The sequence below is a fragment of the Nicotiana attenuata genome, chromosome 6 (genome assembly GCF_001879085.1).
Source record: "Nicotiana attenuata strain UT chromosome 6, NIATTr2, whole genome shotgun sequence".
Classification (NCBI taxonomy): Eukaryota; Viridiplantae; Streptophyta; class Magnoliopsida; order Solanales; family Solanaceae; genus Nicotiana; species Nicotiana attenuata.
In genome coordinates, this window is record NC_031994.1 from 36,126,821 (window position 1) to 36,144,397 (window position 17,577).

The window sequence follows — 17,577 nt, forward strand, 5'->3', positions numbered from 1 at the left end:
AGAATCTGAACAACAATGCGGAAAATCAACATAACCCTCTACCCAAGAACTGGTGTCACATACTCACGAACTACTAAGAGTGCTAAATACAACCGTTTGAAACGAAATATAGTTGTTTGTCTCGAAATACATGAGATAAATGACTGAAATAAAAGATAGAAGAGACGCCGGGCCTGCGGATACCTGCAAGGCTACCTCGGTGTCTCGCTGGACTGAAGGCTAACTCCTGCGCTACTGCAGCTGTTGTCCAACACCTGGATCCGTGCAAAAGAGCACAAAGTGTAGTATCAGCACAACCGACCCCATGTGCTGGTAAGTGCCTAGCCTAACCCCGGCGAAGTAGTGACGAGGCTAGGCCGGACTACCACATAAACCTGTGCAGTTATATATATATGTACATCTACAGCGGGAAAATATCAAGAATAAACACTTTAAATGGGAGGGGAACATGCTTCGGGGATAGCAGATAATACAAAATTTCAAGAGAATAATAAGGAACATCAGTAAATTAACTCTAACACGGATAAGGGAAATAAAAGCAGATTTCACTGTCAGTACACATCTCGTTGCAGGCGTGCAACCCGATCCCATTTCTCAATGTTTCCGTGGTAGGTGTACCACCCGCTCCCATTTCATCAAATCTCGTGGTAGGCGTACCACCCGCTCCCCTTTCATCATAACTCGTGGTAGGCGTACCACCCGCTCCCATTTCAATCAATAACTTGTGGTAGGCGTACTACCCGCTCCCATTTCATCAATATCTTGTGGTAGGCATACCACCCGCTCCCATTTCATCATAACTCGTGGTAGGCGTACCAACCGCTCCCATTTCAATCAATAACTTGGGGTAGGCGTACCACCCGCTCCCATTTCATTAATATCTTGTGGTAGGCGTACCACGCGCTCCCATTTTAATTCAACACAAAGTCACAATAAAATTCCGGCAAGGAAAACAAAAGCAATATAATAATAATTTCCCAGCAAGGGAACAACAATATCAAAATAACCATCCCGGCAAGGGAGAATCAGCTATAACCAAATCCTAGCTCAACTCTTACTCAGCTCGATTAATACCAGTACTCCAGCATAAATAAAGTCCACGACAATAAACTAAATCTCCACTCAATATCAAGAGTCATCAATTTAAAACATCCGAAGTGTCATTTAGGAACACAACAACTATCAATTTAAGACTCACGGTCATGCTTGACACCAACATATAGAGACTCGTCACCATGCCTATACGTCGTACTCAACAAGAAGCAATTAACAAATAAGACTCAACTCCTAGTCCCTCAAGCTAAGGTTAGACCAAACACTTACCTCATTGCCTTGAATACAACTCAAGCCTCAATTATAGCTTTACCCCGCGATTCCACCTCCAATTCGCTCGTATCTAATCACAAATTACTTAATTACATCAATAAACACTAAATGAATCAACCCCAATGCATGAAAATGAGTTTTCCAAAGTTTTACCCAAAAAGTCAAAAAATCACCCCCGGGCCCACGTGGTCAAAACCCGAGGTTCGAACCAAAACCCGAGTACCCATTCCCCCACGAACTCAAATATATAATTTGTTTGAAATCGGACCTCAAATTGAGGTCCAAATCCTCAATTTTTGAAAAACCTAGGTTCTACCCAAAACACCCAATTTTCCCCATGAAAATCTTTGATTTTAAGTTGAAACCATGTTAAAAGATGTTAAGGAGTGAAGAAAATAAGTTAGAAATCACTAACCAACGTTTTGGAGAAGAAGGGTTGTTTGAAAAATCGCCTCTTATGTTTTTAGGGTTTTGAAAAATGAAATATGACTGAAAATCCCGTGTATTTATAACCTTCTAATGCTCCCTGTGCGGACCGCACAAAAAGGACCTCGGCCGCACAGGCCTCCCTGAAGACCTGCAGATCATAGCCCCGTGCGGGACGCACAAAGCCGACCGCGGCCGCACAGCAACCACAGCGGACCGCTCAAAGGCGACCACGGCCGCGCTGGCCCCTCCGCGGTCACACGCAATTCCTCGCGGACCGTGCAAGAGGGTTCAGAGACCTGCAATATTTCCTGAACCTGCAACATCTGATCTTTTAAGTCTAAGGCATCCCGGAACCTACTCGAAACTCACCCGAGCCCTCAAAACTCCAATGCAGGTACACACACAACCTCAAAAATATCTTACGAACATATTCGTGTAATCAAATCACCAAAATAACATCATTGTCACGACCCCAAACCTGGTCGTGATGGCGCCCAACACTAATGTTAGGCAAGCCCGACCATTTACTCTCTCAACCCGAGCACAAAGCTCAAAACCAATTAATCAGAAACTTAAAATCAAATATTAATACTCATAGTTGAAATACTCAATTAAAACAATACGAAATACTGACATAAACTGTAACTCCCAAAGACCTGGGGTCATGAGTCTAGAGCCTTTAACTAATACAGAGTCAAGAATCCTCAAAATAAGTATGTTCTAAAGTACGGAAATAATAAAGGGATAAGGGAGGAGTCGGGTCCTGCAGACGTCATAGCAGCTACCTCGACCACTCCTGGAACTCTGGAAACCAGCGGCTAGCTCAACTAAGCTCCCGAAGTACCTGAATCTGCACACAAGGTGCAGGGAGTAAGGGGTGAGTACTACCAACTCAGTGAGTAATAAGCATATAAAATGTCTGAAGATAAGAAATCAACGAAATGCCACAAAGTAAAGCTAAAACTAACAGTCCAACACCTAACTACGAACCAACAGCAAAACAACTTCAAATATATCAGTCAAGTATAATGTAAGGATGCAATGCAATGCACATGACCGCTGCGTAGCCCGATCCATTTAACGTCGACGGCGCTCACTGGGGGTATGTACAGACTCCGGAGGGGCTCCTTCAGCCCAAGCGCAATATAATCATACCATTCGCTGCGGCGTGCAGCCCGATCCATACTCAGTCCACAATATGCATATGAGTCACGTAACAGATTCAATTAATTTCCCAATTTCCAATTTATTAAGAAGAATATACTTTAGATATTTAACTTCAGGAAAAGTGACTTAGCATTTCATAACAGTGATTAAACACAGGACTGAGATCAATGATTATACAAAGCATGCTATCACAATGACATTCATCCTCTAAGGATGCTACAGATCGGCACAAGGCCCCAAACACGGCAATAAGCCCAGATATATTCAATACAGGGTGCGTATCAGTCGCCAATATAGAAACATTCTTGTTCGGGATGGACCAAGTCACAATCCCCAGTCATAACCAATCCCGCACCTGCCATGGGGTGCGAGTCACGCCCTACAATAGCGTCACAATGTGATAAGCCGGGGTTTCAAACCCTCAGGCCATCATATACACCAACTACTCACCTCTAACCGGCCGTAGACTGGTCCGCAATGCCTTTTCCCTTCGTATCGACCTCCTCGCGCGTCGAATCTAGTCAAAATCACAGCGAATACATAAATATGGGTTAAAGAAACATAACCCAATCAAAAATACTCGAAAAGTACTAAAATTCACGAAGTTGGTAAAACCCGAGCCCCGGGCCCACTTCTCGAAAAATTCCGAAAATCACACCAACGGATTCCTCGTCTCGCCACGAGTCCGTACATATAAAGTTTACCGAAAACGGAGCTCAAATGGCCTTTCAAATCCTAAAAATTCGTTTTCAAAAACCAAGCCCTAGTTCTTCACAATTTCTACCCACTTTCATGAATTTGAGTGTTGATTCTTCCATAAAATGGTGTTTTCTAGTCAAGAGACTTACCTCAAATCAATACCCGTTGAAAACCCTCTTCAAATCGCTCAAAAAGCTCTCTTGGCGGAGTAAAAATGGTGGAAAAATAATGTGGGTCGCGGATATAAGGGTTTTAAACATTCTGCCAGATTACTGTAGCGTCCCCTATGCGATCGCATCACTACCCCTGCGATCGCATAGGCCAAAATTTCCAGGCCCTCAATTCCTCTTACGCGATCGCAGGACAGGCCATGCGATCGCATAGCACTGTCTCCCCCTTCTACGCGATCGCATTACTTCCCACGCGACCGCACTGCCCAATCTCCTCAACCTATGCGATCGCAGACCCCTATACGCGATCGCGTAGAGCAAATCTTCATCCCCCTCTGAACCTTCTATGCGATCGCAGGCATACCTACGCGATCGCATAGAGGAAAATTCCTCTGCAATTTCTGCTGCACTTTTTCATGTTCAAAACTCCCCGTTAGCCATCCGAAATCACCCCGAGGCCCTCGGGACCTCAACCAAAAGCACCAACATACTCCAAAACATCATACAAACTTGTTCCAATCACCAAAACACGTCAAACAACACAAAAATCATCAAATTACCACGGATTCAAGCCTAAGTTAAACTAAAACTTCCGAAACTTGCATTTGACCAAAAACCCGACCCAACGACGTCCGAACGACCTGAAAATTTGCAGACATATCCAACATCACCTAACGAAGCTACTGAAACTCTCGGAATTCCATTCCGACCCTCGGATCAAAATCTCACCTACCAACCGGAATTCGCCAAAATTCAACCTTAGCCAATTCAAGCCTAATTCTACACCTGACCTCCAAATTGAATTCCGACTTCATTCCTAAGTCACAAATCATCCCCCGAAGCTACCCGAACCACCGAAACTCATATCCGAGCCCTCTAACTACATAGTCAACTTCCGGTTCACTTTTTTTTTCCAAAGCAAGCTTCCTTCAAAAAGGCTAAGTGCCATATTTCCAACTAGAACCAATCCAATTCTACCCAATCAACTCAAATACTGATATTAAATCATGGAGGGACATAATATGGGGGAAACGGGGCGGTAACTCACGTGACGACGGGCCGGGTCGTCACATCCTCCCCAACTTAAACAAACGCTCGTCCTCGAGCGTATCCAGAGTTGTTCTAGAAGCCAACTAACAGCTGAACGATCTTACCAATCATATACCCGGGGTGATCCCTCGCCACCCTATCTCGCATAGACCCGATAACNTTTTCATGTTCAAAACTCCCCGTTAGCCATCCGAAATCACCCCGAGGCCCTCGGGACCTCAACCAAATGCACAGATATGTTCTATTACTTCATTCAAACTTGCTCGTAACATAAAAACACTATCATAAACACCAAAATCATCGAATTACCACGGATTCAAGCCTAAGTTAAACTAAAACTTCGGAAACTTCCATTTGGTCTAAAACCCGACCTAAACACCTCCGAATGATCTGAAACTTTGCACGCATATCCAAAATCACCTAACGGAGCTACTACAACTCTCGGAATTCCATTCCGACCCTCGGATCAAAATCTCACCTACCAACCGGAATTCGCCAGAATTCAACCTTAGTCAATTCAAGCCTAATTCTACACCTGACCTTCAAATTGAATTCCGACTTCACTCCTAAGTCACAAATCATCCCCCGAAGCTATCCGAACCACTGGAACTCACATCCGAGCCCTCTAACTACATAGTCAACTTCCGGTTGACTTTTTCCAAAGCAAGCTTCCTTCAAAAAGGCTAAGTGTCATATTTCCAACTAGAACCAATCCAATTCTACCCGATCAACTCAATTACTGATATTAAATCATGGAGGGACATAATATGAGGGAAACGGGGCGGTAACTCACGTGACGACGGGCCGGGTCGTCACAATCATAAACATCGAATTAAACCTCAAAATCCAAGAAATCTTTCAAGCTTCATAATCAAATTTTTCCAATTTAAGTCCGAATCACGTCAAACGACGTCCGTTTTCAACCAAATTTCACAGGAAGGACTTAAAGCATATATAAGACCTGTACCGGGCGCTGGAACCAAAATACAGGCCCGATATCATCGCTTTCTAACCAATTTTCATTTCCAATTTCCTTAAACAATTTCAGAAAACAATTTTACAAAAAAAATTTATTTCTCGGGCTTGGGACCTCGGAATTCGATTCCGGGCATACGTCCAAGTCTCATATTTTCCTATGGACCCTCTGGGACCGTCAAATCACGGGTCCGGATCCGTTTACCCAAAAGGTTGACCAAGGTCAAATTTATTCATTTTAACATCAAAATTTAGCACTTTTCATAGAATTTCATATTTATACTTTCCGGCTACGCGCTCGGACTGTGCACGCAAATCAGGAAGACTCTAAATGAGGTTTTCAAGGCCTCGGAGATACAGAATTCAATTAACATAGGTGATGACCCTTTGGTTCGTCACAAGTCATGAATATGGACAAGGCCTTGCTGCCATGTGGGGGTGGGGTGGGGAAATTTTAATCTTATCCTATAATCAATTAATTAATTAGGTAATATCCCGCTACCCGATAATTGATCAATTACCCGCATAATTAAGAATTATCTCAAATTACTTAAATTTTACTTATTTTTAAAATACTTTATACACCTTACTATCATGGCCATGTGTTACATTTTATGGTACTAGTCCATAAATACCGCGTATTTTAGCTCGGGCCGTGTATTATCCCAAAATAAATTTTTTTGACTAAACTCATTTTCTTCGATTTGCTTACCCTCTCACCTTCACGAATTTACTTATCCCTTGTTTGAAATATCATAATACTTGTAACCTCAAAATAATCTCATTCCCGAGCTTGCATCGTTAACTTTTCGACGAAACCTTAACATCCGAAAATGCGGGATGTAACATCTCATTCCCGAGCTTGCATCAATTTACTTATGGTGTACTTTCACGTACGAAAACATGGGGTGTAACATCAAGATCAAGCTTCAGAAGACTTATAGATAGGAATCTTGTAACTCATAGCCGATACGCTTATTTAGTTCTTTTAGATTTTGATTTTGATGTAATAACAGGAACACGGAACGGAGCCTCGACAAAACCTCACTCGACTCCTCAACTCATCACTTCATTCACATTTGAACTACACGCGACCTGATTCCGTTATAACCCGGGATATGTAGGACTCGATCACATTCTCCTTTCTTTTGGTTCTATTCTCTTTTAAATAAGGGTCGGGCCAAAAAACCTGTCTCGTCGTTCTGCGTCTAAAAACTCTTCGTGTTTCCAGTCAAAGAGGGGCACCTGTAGACATTTAATTTTTTACCCCCCCCCCCCCCAAATTTTACTCATTTTAGTATTTAGATATTTATTTTAAGTCTAGTATTGCTATTTTGATTATTTTTTGACTTTTTGTTGCTTTAGTTTATCTTTAAAATGAAAATTACAAAAATATTTTCCTTTATGTTAGCTAATTGTTATTTTGACTAGTAACTTTTAGTTTTTCTTACTTTTCATAAAATTGAAAAAAATACAAAAATAGTACTGACATTCTATTTTCCAAAAAGATAAGCAGGAAAATTTCAAATATATATATTCGTAGTTTAGTTTTAAAGTTGTAGGTTTTAGTATATATTGAATAGTATTTAGATTTGTTTAATATGACTATCTTGTTTTTCTTTTCAATTATTCCCTATTATTTTAGATAAAACTAGTATTTTGAATCATATTTAAAATAAAAGGAAAAAAAATAAACAAAACAAGAAGAAGAAGAAGAAGAAGAAGAAGAAGGAGGAGGAGGATAAGAATGAAACCAAAGAACTGGAAAAGCAAAGGTAAAATCAAGAAAAGAAAGAACGGAAGTGGTCTCGTTTTCATTTTTATATTTCTTTCTTTATTTTCATTTTTTTATATTTTTTTTCTCAACTTCGAATCAGCTTTTCCCACTTCACCCTTCTAGAGAATTCCTCCAACAAACTTATCACAGACACTACAATTCAATTCATGAACACGGTATTTTTATGGCACAGTGGGTACCACGCATTTTTTTTCCTGGCTTCTCTTAACTTATTCTCCAAGTACCAATTTCAGGGGGGATAGAAACAAAATGATATAGAGAACAACGAGAGGAATCGAGAATCTCGAGAGAGAGATGAGCTAAGGAGAGAAAAATAGGGGATCTGGAAAAGGACAAATTGAGTGTTTCTTCTTTCTCATAGCAGCAACAAAAATTCACTGCTTCTTCACCAAAAAATCACTAAAATCCACCACAAATTTCAGCTTGAAATTAGCTTAAGAAACCCAGCTAAAAACACCTCGAAACAGTCTATTTTTTTTAATCAAAACAGCATCGTCAAAAGAGTTGAGATCGAAGGCGTTATTCGAAAACTCCGGTCGTCGGTTCCGGTTGAGGTCGTCGTCAAATGTTGTTTTAAGAAATTATCCTGTTGTTGTAGTTTGAATTGAGATCCATCAATACAAAGGTCATTTTTCTTTTCCTTCTAAAAGCATTATACCACTTCATTATTTTAAATCTTCCGAAGCTTACGTTGATTGTTTAGTTTGTCTTACTGAATTTTTAAAAGAAGAAATATGAAATCCCACCTTATTCATGGTTAATGCATAAATTTTGGTTTCTGTTTGGTACATGTTGAAGTTTAACAAATTTTTCTTTTGTGATAAGCATCATAGCCAGTTTTAATTCCTTTTGCAGGATCATAGTTGTTATAGTGGATTACAGTGTTAAGGAACAAGTTTGATTATAGCGATAATTTTAGAATAGCAAAAATATCCTTAGATTCTTAGTTTTCTCTTAAATTTTGATAAGTTATGGGATTTAGTTATTAAAAAAAGAAGGATCCTTATGTTGTAAATATGTTTGGATGAAATATCGAGTGAAAAAGATTTTGAATCATTGGTTAGAACTGATGGAATGCTTTGAGTTCCATAACTTGTGCCTCACAATAACTCTATGAACATCGTAATTCGCTTTAGGCGCAATTAATAAATAAATCATCGCGATTATGGGTACAATTCCCGTGGTGTGATCGTGATACATAATTCCCAATTCGAGTGTGCGTTTCACGTGACTCGACCATAACTTCAAACAATAATAAAATTCACATGTTGTAAATCGCGGGTGCATTTCATGTGGTGTGATTCACAATGTGTACAAGAACAAACGAGTGCGCGACATCACGACGTGTTCAAATAAATTCCATAAATCCTACAAGCAATTAGAATTCTATTAAAAGCGGTTAAAAGTAAAAGAAATGCACAATAGTTTTCAAATATGTATTAAATCAGATAATTAGGCCAATTATTAATAGTTGAGCGATTGTGCTAAAACCACGGAACTCGGGAGTGCCTCACACCTTCTCCCGAGTTAACAGAATTCCTTACCCGGTTTTCTGGTTTCGTGGACTTTAAAACATAGTCAAATTTCCTCAATTTGGGATTTAAAATAAATCGGTGACTTGGGACACCATAAATTATCCCGAAGTGGCGACTGTGAATTAAATAAATAATCTCATTTCGATTAATACCACTTTAATTGGAAAAACTCCCTATCCCTCGGGAAAAAAAGGAGGTGTGACAGGGTCAAATAATACAGAAGCATCCCTGTGGCATGTTGAGACAATACTTGTGATCATTGTGTCTGAAGCAATGGCATCTGGTCTCGCAGGAGGAGCATTGAATCGGGCTTGACCGCCACCTAGTCGGCCTTCCTTTCTAGGGCGACCCCTAGCTGGCTGGGCGGGTGGTGAAGTAACTGGTGTTGAAGTCGTAGTCTGGTTTCTCTACTGGGCTGGGCCTCCCAAGAAACGGGGACACTGCCTCTTGATATGACCAAGCTCTCCACACTCGTAGAACCCCGATCTGACACTGGTTGTGGGGACTGAAGGGAGCCTCGAGCCGATGAACCCTGAGCGGATGGAGCACGAGACGAACTCTGAGCTTGAAGGGCATAGAGAGATGACTTACCCTGATAAGAACTGTATGAACCATGGCGACATGATGCGCCACGGTAAACTGGATGAGGCGTCTATGCATGCCTATAAGGACGACCCCTATCGTGGTAGAACTGACCCCCAGAAGGCACACGCTGAAACCACCCAATCCACGAGGCCTCTTGGCCTCCCTCTCACCCCACTCCTGACCGCAGACCATCTCTATCTGCCGAAAAATGTCGACCACCTCATCAAAACTAGCACCAGATACCCTCTCCCTAGTCATAAGCAACCACAACTTATTTGTGAGGCCATCAATGAACCTCCTGATCCTAACCCTATCAGTGGGAACCAACACAAACTACGTGATGAGCCAACTCAGAAAACCTCGTCATGACTGCATCATGGACATGCATCTTGACGAAGCTGCTCAAACTATCTGCGCAGCTCCTCTCTACGAGACTGCGGCACGAACTTCTCCAAGAATAGAACGCAGAACTCCTGCTGAGCAAGTGGTGCTGCAGCGACCGGCCTGCGCCTTCCATAAGTGTCCCACCATCTGAAGGCAGCCCTAGAAAACTAAAAAGTAGTGAACCAGACCTCACTGGTCTCCAGAATACCTGCTGTACGAAGAATCCGCTGACACTTGTCTAAGAAGCCCTAGGCATCCTCCGACTCTGTCCCATTAAAAGACGGAGGCTAGAGCCTCCCAAACCTCTCCAATCTCCTCTGCTCATCATCAGTCATAATAGGGACCACATGAACCTGAGTAGCTGCAACCGGCTGGGCTGGTAATGCCACCGTTGTCTGGAGTCCCTGCATCACCTGCTCTGGTGTATGGGCGGCAGGAGTCTGAGCACCTCCCCCGACCTGAGAAGTGGCTGCTACAGCCGGAATAGAGACCGCCTGAGAAAGGCTGGTGCACACAGTCAAAATCTGAGCTAAGGCCTCCTGAAGGCCTGGAATCACGACGGCCACATCTAGTTCCTGAGCTGGCCCCACTGGCTCAACTGTATCTGGTACCTGCTCCTGAGCTGGAGGGACTGGTGGGTCTGCAGGTGTACGAGCTACACCTCTGTCCCTACGCGGCCCCTACCGCGACCTCGGCCTCTCGCGGCCCTAACTGGTGGTACTGGTGGCTGTCCATTCGGTCTGGTAGCACGTGTCCTCAATAGCTCAGTAGTCGACACTCGGCACTCGACACTAAACAGTCGTACTCAATAGGTACCTATGCTTATTGGGGGTATGTACAGACTCTGGAGGGGCTCCTTCAACCAAAGCGCTATATCCTTGCAGCGTGCAGCCCGATTATATATATATATATATATATACTCTTTACGGCGTGCAACCCGATCCGCACATATACAACCCTAAGGCTTGTTGCGGCATACAACCCGATCCACATATATACAATCCTAAGGCTTGTTGATGCATGCAACCCGATCCATATATATACATATAGCTCACAGCTCGGCACTCATGCCCTAACTCAGTCACCAACCTCTCCAGTCTCTTGGGCTCTCAAAAATCACAGAAATCAGCCCAAACAGAAATAATGTAATGTATCAAGAAGGAACAAGAAGAGACTGAGATATGATACCCAAGTAAAACTGTGACTGAGTACAAGACGACAATTAGCAAATAATTCAACAAGTACATGACCTCTGGGGATCCCTACATTACCAACATTTAGTCTAAACATGATTTCTAACATGATTTACAGTCAAATTTCTATAGATTAAGAGCATATAGCTAACAACAAATTATTCAACTTCACAGCTCCATGGAACGGACCAAGTCACAATTTCTACGGTGCACGCCCACACGCTCGTCACCATGTGCATCACCTCTAAGCCAATCACAAGACACATAATATGGGGTTTCATACCCTCAAAACAAGATTTAGAATGGTTACTTACCTCAATCCGAGCAAATCTCTATTCCAATACACCCTCGCCTCACAAATCGGCATCCGAATGCCTCGAATCTAAGCACAAAAAATACGATATCATCAACACGGGCTAAAGGAACCAATTCCACAAGAAAATACGAGATTATAAATAAAAAAGCCGAAACCGGCTCCAAGTCAACCCCTGGGCCCACATTTTGAAATCCAACAAAAGTCACAAAACCCGAAAGCCCATTCAACCACGAGTCTAACCATACAAAATTCATCAAAATTCGACACCAAATCGCCACTCAAATCCCCAAAATCAACTCTCCAAATCCCTAGCCTCAAACCCCCAATTTACACCACAAAAACACACAAACTAGGTGGAAAATCGATGGACAAATAAGATTATTAATCAAAAACGAGCACAAGGGACTTAACTCAAGAATCCCCTCGAAAATCCACTCCAATTGCGAACCCTTCTGTTTTTAATTCTGCCCAACTAAACCGCTTTTGCGGTTCACTTAGCCGCATCTGCGGCTACTAACGCTTCTGCGGTGTCCAGTCCGCTTTTGCGGACACGCTTCTCCGAGCAGTTGTTTGCTTCTGTGAAGCTGCTTCACCAAGTGCCCTTGCACTTCTACGATCAAACACCCGCAGGTGCAGGCGCGCTTCGGCGGCTACCCGCTGCTTCTGCGATCACAACCCCAACCACACCTGGCCGCATCTATGATGGAGAGCTCGCTTTTGTGAGCTCGCACCTACGATGAGACTTCCGCAGGTGCGATTACACCAGCAGCTGCCTAATCTTCAGCAATTCACTAAGTCTTATTCTTTATCCGTTAACCACCCAAAATCAACCCGAGGCCCCCGGGACCGCAACCAAATATACCAATAAGTCCTAAAACACGATACAAATTTAGTCAAGCCCTAAAATCACCTCAAACAACAACAAAAACACGAATAGCACATAGATTCAAGCCTAATGAACTTTGAACTTCCAATTTCTACATCTGACGCTGAAACCTATCAAATCACATCCGATTGACCACAAAGTTTTCACGCAAGTCACAAATGACACCACAGAGCTATTCAACTTTCGAAATCCCAATCCGACCCTGATATCGAAAAGTCCACCCCTGGTCATACTTCCCAAATTTTCAACTTTCGCCATTTCAAGCCTAATTCAACTACGGGCCTCCACATCACAATCCAGACACGCTCCTAAGTCCAAAATTACCACAATGGAGCTACAGAACCATCAAAACTCTATTCGAGAGTCGTTTATATATAAGTCAACATCCAGTCAACCTTTCCAACTTAAGCTTTCAATTATGAGACTAAGTGTCTCAATTCATTACGGCAATCCTTCTGGACCCAACCGACTAACTCGGCAAGTCACTTATCCGCTGTGAAGCACAATGAGCAGAAAATAGGGGAACGGAGCTACAATTCTCAAAACGACCGCCCGGGTCGTTATAAGTAAAGTAATCAGAACACCGTTAAAGTACTAGTGAACCAAATAAGGAAACAAAGGACAACCAAATAATCAAACCGTTCTAACACAAGTCTCACAACGAAATTACTCCAGGATACCTCATCCAAAAATCACAAGTCACGAGTCCCAAATCACTAATCATATGCTCACGGCAACTTGTGCCCACATTATCAATCACGACCGCATGGACAACTCACGTGCCAATATCTCAATCCGCTTAGCATGGTTATAGGATCACAATCATAATCCGCACGGCGTGGCCAAATGCACAATACCACAATCCGCCTGGCATGATCACAGGCTTACTATCATATTGGAAGTAGATAATACAAGAATTCATGGACATGTTCAACGAATGTCAAGTTTCATGCTCCTGAACTGGTGTAAACGGCATGCTACGATGTATGCTTGTGCTAGTGTACCAATACAGTCCAAGTCAACAAGTAATATCAAGGACATCGAGTAGCTCATTGAAAGCAACCCAATAAGTCACGTAAGGTGCATGACATACAAAAGGAAAATCACACCATCACACGAATATCATCAACATAATGCCCCCAGGCCATCACATATCATTGCTGACATAGTCACCCTTATCTCTTTGTATTGACAACATCATAATAGCCACCCTTATCGATCTGCCACGACATTTAACACAATAACCTCCCATATCACTCCACATAATAGCCACTCGTATCCCTTCGCATAATAGCCACCAGTATCACTCCACCCAGACAATAGCACAATAGTCACCGCTATCACTAGACATACATCAATAGCCCCCCTTATCACTTCGCATAATCAACAATAGTGAGATTCCACCCTTATGCTCCGCATAACAACAATCAATCCACACAACAAATCTACATGTGCTAACATCACGACAACACAACATATCAACTCATACCACAAGTGCCCATAAGATAGAACCTCTTAACAACAACAATATCACCACAACACATAGCCTACTACTCAACACGATATGTACAAAATCTCAATAGTAACAAAATAAACGGGAAAAGTAACCCATCAATAAACAATACCCCATTAAACAACAACTTCAACTAAAATTTGTTAATGACTTTCAATAACTTCAAATTTAATTAATTGATTATGAATAAACTCAATAATGAAGGTATCTTCATGAAATGGCAAACTTCGAATTTAGTGTATTACATAAGCTAACATGAAAGAGATGACATAAATTAGCAAATATGTCTAAATGCATGAGAATAACCCGACAACGAAAGGATATCATGTAACAACAATTTCAATTAAGAATAGCTCAACAATAAAGGAGGTCACATTACAATAAAAGAGGTAACAACTTCAAACGAAGCATATAAGAGTAAACATGACAAGTAAAAGATATGACATGTGCTAACAACTTCAAATAAAGCATGTGAGAGTAAACTTGATAAATAAAAGATATAACATGTGGTAACAACTTCAAATAAATACATGAAAGAAGCCTGAGAGTCTAAACCGATCAATTTCCACATATAAGCACGAGTACGCGCTTGTCACCTCGCGTACATATATTTTACGTAATTCAAATAACACAATCAACCCAAATGCTAAGGGGTATTCTCCCCTCCCCCCCCCCCCCATCCACAAAGTTAGGCAAGATACTTAGAAGCTAAAACAATACTCTAAACAGGCCTTCTCCTTCTCATGTGAAACAACCTCCGTATGGCTCGAATCTAGCGAAAATAACTTAATATCATAAATGAAAGCCATAGGAAATAATTTCGGATAATAAAGTTTTGATCTTTAATGAAAACCAAAATGTCATCCCCGGGCCCGCACCTCAGAACCCGACAAAACTCATAAAATCCAAACACCCATTCCGATATGAGCCCAACCAACTTAAGATCGGCCTTCAAATCATCATTTTATGCTTTAGAAAGTTTTTACAAAAATCCCCAATTTCTGCGATTCAAATCACAAATTTAATAATAAAAACAAAGATTGAATCATGAAATATAACCAAATCCGAGTAAAGAATACTTACCCCATTTCAAAACGTGAAAATTCCCTCCAAAATCTCCCAAATTCAAGCTCTCTAACTCAAAAAGTGACAAAATAATGAAAATTCTCAAAATAGAGTAAATATAAGTCTGCCCAGGTGTTCCTCTTCGCGATCGTGGAACAAGCTTCGCGATCGGGAAGCACAAAATATAAGATGCCAAAAAACGTTCCTCGTGAACGTTAATCACAGCCTCCAGCAACCTTCGTGAATGCGGAGGTCGACTCGCGAACGCGGAAGGCAAATACCGGGCTGCCCCGTCCAACCCTCACACTACGCGAACGCGAGAGCAAAGTGTAAAATGCGATGAACTCAGCATTTAAATGCTATGCGAACGCAACCACATCTATGTGAGTGGCCAAAGCAGTTAACTCCCAAATAGCCCTTCGCAATCGTGTGCATACCTCCGCGAACACGATGAACTGCTGACATCAGAAAAACCAGCAATTTCAAAACATGAAGATATTGCTCGTAGCCCATCAGAAACACACCCGAGTCCACATGGGACCCGTCCGAACATACCAAAAAGTTTCAAATAACATAAAGCGGACCTGATTGAGGCCCTAAGTCACATCAAATAACATCAAAACTACAAACTTCACCTCGAAACAAGCATAATCAACTAATAAACTTTCAACTTCTACAACTCGCATCGAATCATATCAAATCAACTCGAAATGACCTCAAATTTTGCATGCAAGTCCCAAATGACACAAATGAGCTATACCAACTCCTGAAAGTACAATCTAAACCCGATATAAACAAAGTCAACTCCCGGCCAAGCCACTCAACCGTCCAAACCTTTAATTTTCTAACTTTTGCCAAAAAGCATCAAATCAATCTACGGACCTCCAAATCTAAATCTGCACATATGCCTAACTCTAAAATAACCATGAAAAGCAATTGTAATCATTAAAATACTATTCCGGAGTCGTCTACACAATAGTCAAACTTCTGTCAACTCTTACCACTTAAGCTTCAAAAACAAGAATCATTCTTCCAAATCAATCCCGAATCACCAAAAAACCGAAATAAAACATATACGCAAGTCAAAATACATAATTCAAAGCTGCTCCAGACCTTAAATCATCGAACAAAATATTGAATCTCAAAACAACCGATCAGATCGTTACATCTAAGTTACAAGGACCCTTACTGATCCTAGTGGAAGAGAGGGGTTGTTAGTATTGAAGATAAACTCTTTTTCTTTGATTTGATGTTTAACTTGAACCATCAACCAATCAGATTAAAGCAGTGATAATGCTATATTTAATTTCCCAAACCATGTCACTCGTACACGTGATGCATTTTTCATAACTTTTTATTGACTTGACATGCCACGTCATTTGGCATATGCATGATCCTATTGGTAATTTTATTTAATTTGCGTGCTACGCCATTTGACTAGTGGCACACGTGTCACAACCCAAACACACACGTTGCTACTGACAACTAAAGAGCTTCTACCACTTAAAATCATTATCAAATAAATCATTAATAGATCATGATAATTATTAAAACAATAAAACTAAACCACATGTATAATAGTGTCTCGAAACCCAACATACGTCTAAAAACATGTCATAAAGTCTTATATGACCCAAAATATCCACCATGTAGTCAAAAGAGAATCTAAGGAATATCTAAATACAAAGGTCAAGGGTTGCAGCCCGGAAAAAATAATAGTAAAGATAGACTCTAAAATACCACCACGAACAGAATTGATTAGCTCACCTCAACTAATTGGAATAGAGCTTCGAACGAGATCACTATTGTCATGCGGTACCACCAGTATTGGGATCTGCTTAAGGCAGAAAAGTAACTTCAATGAGCCGCAAGGCAAAATGAAATTATCGGTCCACTCCTCCGTCTTACCCCATGATAGAAATAAATGCATGAAAGCAATAAAGAAGGTATGTATGTACGTACAGTAACTATGATAAGCAAGGCAAGTATAAATCAAGTAACAAGTCAAATCTTAACTAGTTCCTAATCATGGACCCTTATGGACTAGCTAAAATCACTAGACCTATCAATGGGCCTTAATGTCAGGTCTACTACACCTGTTACAATGAGCCGTCACAATCCAAACTATTAGACCTAAGAGAATAGGCCATCACGAAATAAATATGTTTGATCTAATAATCATGATATCCATATCAACTCAATGCAAAAAAACAAGAATAAAAATTAGTGCAAATAACAACCTTATTTGATGATGTCACAATCTACATTCGTGTGACTTCTACCCGTGCGCATGCCTATTTCGCTTTAGGAGGTATCAGAGCGGAGTTTTGGGTAAAAACCTTTTGATTGCTGCTAATTTTCTTCTTGTTGTACCATGTGAATGACGATAGTGGTGGAGTGCTGTCAGCGGCGGCTGTTGTTTACTTTGGAAGAAAACAATCGTAAAAAGGAAAAATCAAGAAGTAGTCTAAGTAGAGCTAAGGTAA